This window comes from Callorhinus ursinus, unplaced genomic scaffold, assembly GCF_003265705.2.
Source record: "Callorhinus ursinus isolate GAN/ISIS: 27379988/994484 unplaced genomic scaffold, GSC_fseal_2.0 scaffold4, whole genome shotgun sequence".
NCBI lineage: Eukaryota > Metazoa > Chordata > Mammalia > Carnivora > Otariidae > Callorhinus > Callorhinus ursinus.
In genome coordinates, this window is record NW_027397066.1 from 54,893,818 (window position 1) to 54,906,122 (window position 12,305).

General features: G+C 38.9%; 1 protein-coding gene across 1 annotated transcript in view; it reads right to left on the reverse strand.

The window, feature by feature from the left end:
• The window catches only part of LOC112836037 (transmembrane protease serine 11F), a 111,780-nt gene that overhangs the window by 98,729 nt on the left and 746 nt on the right, over window positions 1-12,305 (reverse strand). The gene's annotated exons all lie outside the window — the stretch shown is intronic.

Here is a 12,305-nt window from a genome sequence, read left to right on the forward strand (position 1 = left end):
TTGGATCATACCAAATTTCTCATCAAATTGTCAGTATATCCTTTGATGACCTGCTTGCTTTATACATAAACTTAGATAGATCTTGTTTCTTGCTGTACTGAGCATTTAAGCAATCTTATGCCAAGTGTTCATTGTCTTATGATGACTGAGGTCGCAGGAGTTCAAAATGTATTGTCACTCGGGTGACTCAGCATCAAAGTGACAATACACATTACCTAATTTTAAATTACATGTTAGAAGTTTAACCTGTCTTGGGTTGGAGGAGGCTCTGATTAATGTCTTTATCATTTGAGCACTGAAACAAATAGCTATGCTATGTACTTATATCTTAGAAGCAGTGTTCTTTCGCATGTTTAAGCTGCATCCTTCTAGAACAAAGACTTATTTCCCTCTTATGTGTTTCATAATTTGGGACAATTCTTCTGTGACACCTCTTACATTAATAAGAAATTCTCTTTTCCGGCAAAGAGCCAAAGATAACTATAAAGAGGAAGTGAAGAGTCTCTGGTGCGATTTTAATTTGAATTATTCACTGAAAATGAATGCATATAACATAATCAATTAATATGCCTTGTGGTATGTGCTTGAAACTAGTACTTTGTAAATGTGTTTATTTATTCATCAAATATTTACCCAAGGCCCACCATGTAGAGATACTGTTCTAGATGCTGGAGTGATAGTAGTGAATACAACAGAGTTCTTGCCTTTATGGGAGCCTATAGTCAAAAAGAGAAGACAGAGTAAACAAATTATGTATTTACACAATATAATTACAGGTGCTATGAAGCAAGTTAAAGCAGACTAAGGACTATAAGAAGGCATGGGCACTACTTTAATTAGCAGAACAAGGAAAAGTCTGTCTGAGGACGTAAGATTTAAGTTGAGACCTGAATAATGGTATTCTTGGATAAACTTTTAAGTACTTATTAATTTAATGACTACTTTCAATGAATTTGTATTTTATAAATTTCAACAGCATCCATACATATTTGAAAGTGGTATGTAATATATAGAGTTAGTTTAAGAGCACTGTTTGGAGCACTAACGGATTTGAGGACTCCATATGATAACTGCACATCTTACTCCCTCACTTAGGGCTCCAAAGATGGGTGCCACTCCTCTAGATCAATCCCATATGCCCAAACTTATTCCTCTCCTTCTGAATATGCATTCCTTTTCTGGTGCATTCAAAGGTGTCATGTTCATTGCTTTGTTCAAGTTCAATGTTCCCCTTACCTGAAAGCCAGCCCTTTCCCACACTCTGTGACTATCCAAATTCTCCCCTCCCACCAAGCCCTAGCTTCTGTAACAATAAATCACCACTCTTTGGGGTGGGGGGCGGTGTAGATTACTACATGCTAGATGCTGTGTTAAATGCCTTATATTCATTACATTATGTACAAGCCTTGATAGTAACTATTATCATTTCTGCTCTGTAGACAAAGACATGAGGGCCTGGGGAGTTTAAGAAATTTGGCAAAGTTCATACAGCTGGGCAGCGGCAGGGACAGAATTCCAACACAGGTCTAATGATTCCAGTGTAGGTGCTTTAAACCACTACTCCAGTGTGCCTCTGCTGTGCTCAGTGTGCTGTTTGGCTTTAAACTTGGTGAATTTGGCATAATATATGAGAACAGTAATGCCATTAAATAATGGAAGGGGGACACATATGTGAGTCACATGAAGTGTACTGATGTTAAGTTTATTTTGAATTGTTTGGAGTGGTCAAAGAGGCAACCGGAGATCTGAAACCGTTTCCAGGTCTAAACCTAGCAATTATTACTGCCGTCATGTATTTGAATTTGCTGTGTATTTACACTTTCCCTCCACTAGATCATGTGGTTTTTAGAACAGAATCCATTAGTCAGTATGTATATCTTTATTTATCATGAAACTTGATATTGTCATTTGCAAGAATGTTCTTGACACCTTCCTTTAAAATGGAACTTAATCTATGCTCTTCCCCAAACCATATTTAACCCCTCCTAGATGAGATGGCACGCTTATGAAAACTGTGCTCTCTGGGCTGTTAGCTGTCTCCATTTATTTGAAACTTGGTACAGATTGATAAGAACATGCACAAATCATCTCAATTTATATTTTTTGTTTACCAGAAAAAAAAGGACTGGAAGGGAAGTTTTTACTTTGTCTTCCCCTGCCTCCTCATGGGACTATTCTTTGCCCATTTATGAAAGTTGTTAAGTAACTATGAAAGTTTGACATTTATGGAAACTATGTGAAACTTGATACTTGGGTTATAGTGCCCCTTGCTGGGAGAAGTGATAGAACGTAGGTGTTCTTTTCTAATAAACCCAGATTTCAAAGGTAAAAATTGGAAGCTCATTATTACTTAAGCAAATATACATATATATATATCCTATATAGAAAAATAATTCAAAATAATATATTTATTTAAATACCAGGCTATTTTAGAGAATTTAAAGTGTAATTCAGCTTATAAAAATTGCATTAAAACAAATTTTATTAACACATTTGTGGAAAGCAAATGCATATACCTGTTTTTTTTTTCCCGTCTTCTACCCTCTTAAGGAAAAAATTTAGCTCTCCAATATCAGACTGAACTTTTGATCACTATACTGTAAAGAATCTCTTGCTTACTATCTAAGCCCTTCAGCTCTATTTCTACTCCTTTTTGACCTGAAAACTTCTGTGTGAATCTGCCTACTAGTTATTATTTGGGTTGATTAACAGAGCACTTTACTGTTTATCTATAGAAACTATCTATTCTTTGTACTAGTAAGGGGTCTGTTTTATGGGGAGCTAGGTTAGGCCAATTTAATTTATGCCTCTCCAAATATCCAAGTGCTCTCTCCCATTTCTAAGCCCCCTTAAAGTTTAAGGGGTCATTAGAGAAGTTCTGTCTAATGGTCTAAGACCATCCGTGGATATATGTTCACCTCTGTTAGTAGATCTATTAGCAGCTTTCTCTTTCTCTGCCATGGAGATTGTGGAGGCTACATGTTCACATGGCATAGCCACAGACAAAAGCAGCCTTGAATTGCTGGTCCAGCTGCCTTGATGAGTCATCCTACTGGCAATAGTCTATGAGTGAGAAACAAACTGTGACACATTAAGCTACGGAGATTTAGGTGTATGTTACAACAATATAATCTAGCCTATCCTAATAAATGATGCTGTGTTCAGTCATGGTATTTGACAGTGTGTTTCCTCTGCTTTGGACGCCCTACCCAAGTACCTCACCTCTTTACCAAGAAGTCTTTTTTTGGTTTCTTCTTGTTCATCTTATAGGGCTTATCTCAGCTTTGACTGCCCCCATCCCTCTTCCTGGGTTCGTTGCCCCTTCAACGTGCTTCTTTTGTGCATATGTATGGATGAATGACTCCTGGTTATTTATGGATGGACAAAATTATTTTGGGGTTGTTATAGATACTTCTTTTTAGAAAAATTAGCATAGCTTAGTGGTTTCAAGTTTGGCCTGCATACCCCAGCAGGTCTCTGAAACTCTTTCAAGAGGTCTGTGAAATCAAACCAGTGGTGCCAGAGCAATAGTGGTTAAAACTTTTGGCATCTTAGTAAATCAAGGTTCTGGCATCAGACCTACCAGGAGTCATCCTATCATCATATTCTTCACTGCCACACATTCACAGGGGGGAAAGAATCTAACTTCATTTAAGAATTCCCTGGATGCGGGCGCCTGGGTGGCTCAGTCTTTAAGAGTCTGCCTTCAGCTCAGGTCATGAGGATTGAGCCCCGCATCAGGCTCCCTGCTCGGCGGGAAGCCTGCTTCTCCCTCTCCCACTCCCTCTGCTTGTGTTCCCTCTCTTGCTGTGTCTCTCTCTGTCAAATAAATAAATAAAATCTTAAAAAAAAAGAATTCCCTGGATGAAACATTAAAAAATTATAAAATCTTGAGGTTGAGTATGTGTTTGTAATATTTTGAATGACCAAATGAGAAGTATACATAAGCACTTTTGCTGCATGTTGAATTAAAATGGCTGTCCTGAATAAAGGCCTTGAACAATTGTATGACTCACATGCTGAACTCACCACTTTGGTCATGGAACAGCATTTTATTTGAAAAGAATGACTGACAAAATTTGGTTATTGAGAATCAGTATTTGGCAAACATTATCTTGAAAATAAAGAAACTTGTCCTAAGGAAAACAACTGATAGTATTTGTTGCTAATGGTAAAATTTGCCATTTAGCATGAAAAGTAAAATTTGATGAATTTATATGTGCCCTTTGATACTTAATGACTTTATGATGGGATCAGTCCTGATATTAATGAATTATTACTAATTATTTTTATGTTAATTAATTATGTGTCAACATTTGGAACATCTGCATAACTGAAAATGACCAATAAATACTGTTAAAAAATCATGCACGGATAAAAGATTCATTGAAAATTCAAGACCTACTAATGGCTTTTAATATAACAAAGCATAAAAAGTTCATTGATCTTGATATGGTTTTGGAATTAGGTGATGTTTGGTGGGCTGGGGTCCGGAGCTGATGGCCAAAAAAGAATTCTTAAGGTGTCTTTGGTGCAAAAAGGTGGTTTTATTAAAGCACAGGGGCAGGACCTGTGGGCAGAAAGCTGCCGCATGGGTTTTGAGGTGTGGCTGATTATATACTATGGGGTTGGGGGAGGAAGGAAAAGGGGAGGTTTTCAAAAGAACTTTCATATGCTAAAGAGGACCTATAAGAGACCAGAGGCCTTGCCATTGTCAAATTAAGGTCGTTTTTCCCTCTAGCAAGGTATTAACCTTAAGATACTTGGGAACTTCCTGGAGGAACATTACACTCTGCCCGCTTCAAGTATCTGTCAATGGGCTGAAGGTTGTAAGGACATTTAATTGTATCTGCATTTCCTTCTGGAAGCCAGGTTATTGATAGAAATGCTTTGTTCTTGTAGATTGCTAAGACATTTGTAAACTGGGGGAGACTCACGTCTTGCAGATTTGTGACCTCTATAAGTTAACTCTTCGTTATTCCTTTCCTTAGCTTTAGGGTGCTTGAGGAATGTCACATATATCCCATGGGGGGGGTGCTGTGGGTTGTCAGCTTCTGCCTTGTCCTCAGCTTGCCTTCTGTTCTCTCATCAATCTGACTAAAAGTCCACAAGGAAGAAACTACCACTTGTTGAGTTTGGGTGTATTTTCATAGGAAAATATCTACAAATATCTGAAAACACTATGAACATTCTCTTCCCTTTCTCAACTACGTACCCGGGTAATGCTAGATTTTTTTCATATACTTCAACAAAAACAACAGATTGAATGAAGAAGCAGAGATGAGAAACCAGCCATCTTCTATTAAGCCAGATATTTAAAAATAATGCCATATTTCTCATTTTTTCCATTGGCAAATATCAATTTTTTTAATAAAAATTCTGTGATTTATGTTAACATGTAATGAGTCTAATACTGTTATTTTTAGAGGATTAAATATTTTAAACAGTTTTCAGTTTAGTTCTTAGTATGATAAATATGCATAGGTACAGGCTGAATATAAACAAAGACACTTGGAGGGTCTCAGTAATTTTGAAGAATGTTAAGGGATCCTAAGAGCTCAAAATTTGAGAACCACTGATGTAATCTGGGATCCAGGATATGGACTTGGCAAAGTTAGAATAGTAGACTAGCTACATTATTCTATCACTTAAAAAATCCACAATTTATCTGTTTTAAATAGTGTATGAGTGGACATGAAGCTAATTGGCAGTACTTGATTTTTTTAAATAGTCAATAAAATTTTATATAAAACAGCTGCCTTTGCATTGCTACTCCTCATTCAAAAGATGAGCAAACACCGGGGCAGAGCAAGATGGCGGAGGAGTAGGAGACCTGGATTTCGTGGTCTCAGGAATTCAGCTGGATAGGGATCAAACCATTCTGAACACCTATGAACTCAACAGGAGATCGAAGAAAAGAATAGCAACAACTCCTCTCCGAACAGAAAAGCGACCACTTTCTGGAAGGTAGGATGTGCAGAGAAGTGAATCTGAGGCGATATTCGGGAGAATAGACGGCGGGGGATGGGGCCTCCCTCGGATGCTTCTTGCAAGTGATAGAGCCGTGGAGCACAAAATTGGAACTTTTGGAAGTCAGCTCCGCTGAGGGACGTCACTCCAGTGGCTAAGCGGGGGGTGGAACCCTCGCTGGGACAGTGTGGTCTCAGGACCTTCCGGGTCACAGAAAGACTGGGGGTGCCTGAGCGCGGCAGAGCTCCTGGGTATCAGAACCGGGAAGGCGGCTGCAGAGACGGAGCCAAGGCACGGGCTCTCAGCTCAGGGTTGCCATAAACCATGATTCGCAGCACAGTCGGCCACTGCTCCTCCATCAAGGACCCAACAAGCGGCAGATCCGGGGAGATTCACCTTCCTCCCCTGGGAGGAGTGGTGCGGGAGTGCACCACAGGAATCTGCTGGGTTTGGACTCCACACCAGGTCGGGTGCCAGAGATAGAAATGCTCCATCACAGGTCGGGTGAGCACAGAGTGCGGCTGGGACCAGGGAGATGGGAGTGATTGACCGCTTTTCTCTGGGGGTGCACTGAGGAGCAGGGCCCCGCGTTCTTGGCTCCTCCGGGGTGGAGATTGGGAGGCCACCATTTTCACTGTCGTCCTCCAAATCTGTACCAAAAGCTTGCAGGGAACAAAAGCTCCCGAGAGCAAACCCAAGCAGATTACTTAGCCTGGACCGAAAGGGCGGGGCAATTCCACCTCGGGCAAAGACATTTGGGAACCATGGCAACAGGCCCCTCCCCCAGAAGATCAGCAAGAACAGCCAGCCAAGACCAAGTTTACCGATCAATGAGAATGGCAGAATTCCAGTGCTAGAGGAATACTGCACATAGAATTCATGGCTTTTTTACCATGATTCTTTAGTCTTTCAAAGTTATTTTTTTAACTATCTTTTTTCTTTTTTTAATTTTCCTTTTTCCCTTTTTCAACGAACATCTTATCAATCCCTTTTTTTAAAAAAATTTTATTTTTCATCTTTAGAGTCATATTCTATCCCTTCATAGTAGTTACCCTTATTTTTGACATATATATATATAAGTTGTTCTCTCTTTAAAATTTTGAGATACAGTTTCTTCTAACAGATCAAAATATACCCTAAATCTCTAGTATATGGCTTTGTTCTAGTCTCCTGCCTGATCACATTCTGTCCCCCTTTTTTTTTTCTTGCTTTCTTTTTTTTTAATCCTCTTCTTTCTTTTTTCAAACAACTTATCAATTCCTTTTATAAAATTTTTTATAATTTTCATCTTTACAGTCATATTCCATCCCTTCATCGTATCAACCCTTATTTTGTACATATATGTCTTTCTTTCTTTAAAATTTTAGGAGGCACTTTCTTCTAACAGACCAAAATACACCCAAAATCTAGTGTGTGGCACTGATCTATGCACCAGCCTGATCATATTTGATCATATTCTGTTTTTTTGTTTTGTTCTGTTTTTGTTTGTTTTATCTTTTTCTTTTTTTTCTCTCTCTTTTTTCTTCCTTTTCCTTTCTTTTCCCCTGGTTTCAGGTCTTTTCTGATTTGTTTAGACTATAATTTCTGGGGACGTTGTTACCCTGTTAGTGTTTTGTTCTTTCATTCATCTATTCTCCTCTGGACAAAATGAGAAGATGGAAAAAAATCACCTCAACAGAAAGAACAAGAGGTAGTACCGTCTGCCAGGGACCTACTCAATACGGACATTAGTACGATGTCGGACCTAGAGTTCAGAATCATGATTTTAAAGATACTAGCTGGGCTTGAAAAAAGCATGGAAGTTATTAGAGAAACCCTTTCTGGAGAAATAAAAGAACTAAAATCTAACCAAGTTGAAATCAAACAGGCTATTAATGAGGTGCAATCAAAAATGGGGGCACTAACTGCTAGGATAAATGAGGCAGAAGAGAGAATCAGCGATATAGAAGACCAAATGATGGAAAATAAAGAAGCTGAGAAAAAGAGAGATAAACAACTACTGGATCACGAGGGCAGAATTCGAGAGATAAGCAATACTGTAAGACAAAACATTAGAATAATTGGGATCCCAAAAGAAGAAGAAAGAGAGAGGGGGGCAGAAGGTATACGGGAGCAAATTATTACAGAGAACTTCCCTAATGTGGGGAAGGAAACAGGCATCAAAATCCAAGAGGCACAGAGAACCTCTCTCAAAATCAATAAAAATAGGTCAACACCCTGACATCTAATAGTAAAACTTACGAGTCTCAGAGACAAAGAGAAAAATCCTGAAAGCAGCTCGGGAGAAGAGATATGTAACCTATAATGGTAGAAACATTAGATTGGCAACAGACCTATCCACAGAGACCTGGCAGGCCATAAAGGACTGGCATGATATATTCAGAGCACTAAACGAGAAAAATATGCAGCCAAGAATACTATATCCAGCTAGGCTGTCATTGAAAACAGAAGGACAGATAAAAAGCTTCCAGGACAAACAAAAACTAAAGGAATTTGCAAACACAAAACCAGCCCTACAAGAAATATTGAAAGGGGTCCTAAGCAAAGAGAGAGCCTAAAAGTAGCATAGACCAGAAAGGAACAGAGCCAATATAGAGTAAAAGTCACCTTACAGGCAATACAATGGCACTAAATTTATATCTTTCAATAGTTATCCTGAATGTAAATGGGCTAAATGCCCCAATCAAAAGACACAGGCTATCAGATTGCATAACAAAACAAGACCCATTGATATGCTGTCTGCAAGAGAGTCATTTTAGACCCAGAGACACCCCCACATTGAAAGTGAGGGGGTAGAAAACCATTTACCATACTAGTGGACATCAAAAGAAAGCTGGGGTGTCAATCCTTATATCAGACAAATTAGATTTTAAGCCAAAGACTGTAGTAAGAGATAAGGAAGGACACTATATCCTACTTAAAGGGTCCATCCAACAAGAAGATCTAACAATTGTAAATATCTATGCCCCTAACATGGAAGCAGCCAAATATATAAGGCAATTAATAACAAAAGCAAAGAAACACATTGACAACAATACAATAATAGTGGGGGACTTTAACACCCCCCTGACTGAAATGGACAGATCATCTAAGCAAAAGATCAACAAGGAAATAAAGACTTTAAATGACACCCTGGACCAAATGGACTTCACAGACATATTCAGAACATTCCATCCCAAAGCAACGGAATACACCTTCTTCTCTAGTGCCCATGGAACATTCTCCAGAATAGATCACATCCTAGGTCACAAATCAGGTCTCAACCAGTACCAAAAGATTGAAATTATTCCCTGCGTATTTTCAGACCACAATGCTTTGAAACTAGAACTCAATCACAAGAAGAAAGTCAGAAAGAACTCAAATACATGGAGGCTAAAGGGCATCCTACTAAAGAATGAATGGGTCAACCAGGAAATTAAAGAAGAATTAAAAACATTCATGGAAACCAATGAAAATGAAAACACAACTGTTCAAAATCTTTGGGATGCAACAAAGGCAGTCCTAAGAGGTAAGTATAGAGCAATACAAGCCTTTCTCAAGAAACAAGAAAGGTCTCAAATACACAACCTAACCCTACACCTAAAGGAGCTAGAGGAAAAACAGCAAATAAAGCCTAAACCCAGCCAGAGAAGAAAAATAATAAAGATCAGAGCAGAAATCAATGAAATAGAAACCAAAAGAACAGTAGAACAGATCAACGAAACTAGGAGCTGGTTCTTTGAAAGAATTAACAAGATTGATAAACTCCTGGCCAGACTTACCAAAAAGAAAAGAGAAATGACCCAAATGAATAAAATCATGAATGAAAGAGGAGAGATCACAACCAACACCAAAGAAATACAAACAATTCTAAGATTATATTATGGGCAACACTATGCCAGCAAATTAGATAACCTGGAAGAAATGGGTGCAGTCCTAGAGATGTATCAACTACCAAAACTGAACCAGGAAGAAAGAGAAAACCTGAACAGACCCATAATCACTAAGGAAGTTGAAGCAGTCATCAAAAATCTCCCAACAAACAAAAGCCCAGGGCCGGATGGCTTCCCAGGGGAATTCTACCAAACATTTAAAGAAGAATTAATACCTATTCTCCCGAAACTGTTCCAAAAAATAGAAATGGAAGGAAAAGTTCCAAACTCGTTTTATGAGGCCAACATTACCTTGATCCCCAAACCAGACAAAGACCCCATCAAAAAGGAGAATTACAGACCAATATCCTTGATGAACATGGATGCAAAAATTCTCACCAAAATACCAGTCAGTAGGATCCAAGAGTACATTAAAAGGATTATTCACCACGACCAAGTGGGATTTATCCCTGGGCTGCAAGTTTGGTTCAACATCCGCAAATAATTCAACGTGATACAGTACATTAACAAAAGAAAGAACAAGAATCATATGATCCCCTCAATAGATGCAGAAAAAGCATTTGACAAAGTACAGCATCCTTTCTTGATCAAAACTCTTCAGAGTATAGGGGTAGAGGGTACATACCTCAATATCATAAAAGCCATCTATGAAAAACCCACAGCGAATATCATTCTCAATGGGGAAAAACTGCGAGCTTTCCCCCTAAGGTCAGGAATGCCACAGGGATGTCCACTCTCACCACTGCTATTCAACATAGTATTAGAAGTCCTAGCCACAGCAATCAGACAACAAAAAGAAATAAAAGGCGTCCAAATTGGCAAAGAAGAAGTCAAACTCTCACTGTTTGCATGATATGATACTTTATGTAGAAAACCCAAAAGACTCCACCCCAAAACTGCTAGAACTCATACAGGAATTCAGTAAAGTGGCAGGATATAAAATCAATGCACAGAAATCAGTGGCATTCCTATACACCAACAACAAGACAGAAGAGAGAGAAATTAAGGAGTCGATCCCATTTACAATTGCACCCAAAACCATAAGATACCTAGGAATAAATCTAACCAAAGAGGCAAAGAATCTGTACTCAGAAAACTATAAAATACTCATGCAAGAAATTAAGGAGGACACAAAGAAATGGAAAAACGTTCCATGCTCATGGATTGGAAGAACAAATATTGTGAAGATGTCAATGCTACCTAGAGCAAGCTACACATTCAATGCAATCCCTATCAAAATACCATCCACTTTTTTCAAAGAAATGGAACAAATAATCCTAAAATTTGTATGGAACCAGAAAAGACCCTGAATAGCCAGAGGAATGTTGAAAAAGAAAAGCAAAGCTGGAGGCATCACAATTCCGGACTTCCAGCTCTATTACAAAGCTGTCATCATCAAGACAGTATGGTACGGGCACAAAAACAGACACACAGATCAATGGAACAGAATAAAGAGCCCAGAAATGGACCCTCAACTCTATGGTCAACTAATCTTTGACAAAGCAGGAAAGAATGTCCAGTGGAAAAGAGACAGTCTCTTCAACAAATGGTGTTGGGAAAATTGTACAGCCACATGCAGAAGAATGAAACTGGACCATTTCCTTACACCCCACACAAAAATAGACTCAAAATGGTTGAAAGACGTAAACATGAGACAGGAGTCCATCAACATCCTAAAGGAGAACACAGGCAGCAACCTCTTTGACCTCAGCCACAGCAACTTCTTCCTAGAAACATCACCAAAGGCAAGGGGGGCAAGGGCAAAAATGAACTATTGGGACCTCATCAAGATAAAAAGCTTTTGCACAGCAAAAGAAACAGTCAACAAAACCAAAGACAACCGACAGAATGGGAGAAGGTATTGCAAATGACATATCAGATAAAGGGCTAGTATCCAAAATCTATAAAGAACTTATCAAACTCAACACCCAAAGAACAAATAATCCAATCAAGAAATGGTCAGAAGACATGAACAGACATTTTTCCAAAGAAGACATCCAAATGTCCAACAGACACATGAAAAAGTGCTCAACATCGCTCGGCATCAGGGAAATCCAAATCAAAACCTCAATGAGATTCCATCTGACACCAGTCAGAATGGCTAAAATTAATAAGTCAGGAAATGACAGATGTTGGTGGGGATGCGGAGAAAGGGGAACCCTCCTACACTGTTGGTGGGAATGCAAGCTGGTGCAACCACTCTGGAAAACAGTATGGAGGTTCCTCAAAAAGTTGAAAATAGAGCTACCGTACGATCCAGAAATTGCACTACTGGGTATTTACCCCAAAGATACAAATATAGGGATCTGAAGGGGTATGTGCACCCCGGTTTATAGCAGCAATGTCCACAATAGCCAAACTGTGGAAAGAGCCAAGATGTCCATTGACAGATGAATGGATAAAGAAGACATGGTATACACACACACACACACACACACACACACACACACACACACACACACA